Below are 2,000 nucleotides of genomic sequence, written 5' to 3'. Positions count from 1 at the left end.
ATTTTCTTTCTATTTATATCTATAGCTATACTTTAGTCTATTATGCCTTTTTTATTACTATTACTGTTATTACTATATTATGCCCTACTTTTTATTAATAATAAATGGCATTATCTTTTATAGTAATAAGATATTAGTATATATTATAGCTATAGCCTTTTAAGATAGTAAGATATTAAATTGCCTGACTGTTATCTTTAGAGATTGCAGTAAGTTTTAAGTTAGCTAGCTTAAGTATATTATAATAGTTTTTAATATCTTTAAGTATTTAGCCTTTAAGCTGATATTACTATTAAAAATATAACTTAATGCTGCTACTAGATTAAATAGCTGCCTAATATAGCTAGCAGATTAATATATAATAGTTTTAATTAAGCTATATAATATCCTCTATTACTACTTAATATTGCCTTTTATATCTTAATATTAGAAAGTAAAGAGAAAAGCAGTCTTATTGTTTTTCTCTATTAATTAAAGTCTCCTTTTCTCTATATTATACTAACCTTAAGCTAATATAAGCTAACCTTAAGCTGCTGCTAGCTAACCTTAAGTATAGGGTTAGGGTTATTTTTAGCCAATTAGCAGCTTAAGTTAAGCTTATTTAATTTAAGTCTAAAATATAAGTGAAATTAGCTATTCTAGTAGATAATATTGGGCTTATTGCCTCTTAATAGTTTCTAGGCTATCTTCTCTATATATATATAACTAGAAATATACTTAATTAAAACTATTATAGCTAGCTAAAATACTTCTTTATTACCTATCTTTAATACTTAACTTAATTACTGCTATTTTTTATATTAATAATTTTCTATAGTATTATACCTACTAGCCTTATTAACTTCTTAATATCTAGCTTTAGCTATATATTTCTTTAGTTTATTATAAATAATTGCCTCAGGCCTTTAAACACTAAACTATTAGTAATATCCTATAACTATATTATTTTATAGATTTAATTCTATTACCTGCCTATAAGCTTATTTAGCTAGCCTTTAGCTTTTTATATAAGTGCCTGCACTATCTACTAAAAGCTACTTATAGTAATTTTATTACCTAAATAGTTAAGTATTATATTATTACTATTTTATAGTATCCTTACTTACTTACCTTTTTAATTACAGTAGCCTTATCTATATATTATTTACTAAATAATAATACTAAATAGTATATATAAGCTAGTTATAAGCTAATTATAATAACCCTTTTAGAATTAATTAATAGCTATAAAACTTATATTATAAGTTAAATCTTTAGAGTTATATAGGTTATCCTTAAAGAAGTACTTTAGTATTAAAATCTACCTATATTATAAAAAGCCAGTAAGAAATTAAGTATATATATAAGATAGAACCTATATACTATCCTTCTTAATATTTAATATAGCTATAAAATAAAGCAGTAAGTTATAATACTGCTTTTTTTTAAGTTTTTATTTAATTAACTTAATATAAAAGTTAAAAATAGCCTTATTAAGTGCCTTTTTATTAAGGTCTTTTTTTTTTCTATTTTTAGTATTTCTTTTATTATTATTACTTTCTTTACTGACCTTTAAGACCTATTACTGCCTTTACTTCTTCCTTTTATCTATAATAGTATTAAATTACTAAATAATATTAGCTAGAGAATTTTATTAGTCTTTAGTAAATTAAATATTATATTCTGCCTTAACTTTATTGCACTTAAGTGGCTAGATCTAAATATAATAGTATAAATACTGCTGCTAGTATATATTATACCTATTTATTATATTTAACTGCTGCTTTTAGCTAAATAGAGTTAATACTGGCTTAATTAGGTTAATACTGTTAAGCCACTTAAGTATCTTATTTAATACTTTATTTAGCCTCTCTATATAGTAATTAAGTTTATATTAAAAGCTTTTAGTTAACTTATATAGCCTTTAGTTTACTTTATAGTACTTATAGGGCTATATTTACTGCTTAACTATAATAAAAGCTAATAATAGTCCTACCTAATATAGTATTAATTTATCCCTT

This window comes from Fusarium proliferatum, assembly GCF_900067095.1.
Source record: "Fusarium proliferatum ET1 genome assembly, contig: FPRO_scaffold007, whole genome shotgun sequence".
In the NCBI taxonomy this organism is placed as follows: Eukaryota; Fungi; Ascomycota; class Sordariomycetes; order Hypocreales; family Nectriaceae; genus Fusarium; species Fusarium proliferatum.
This window is presented reverse-complemented; position numbering follows the sequence as displayed.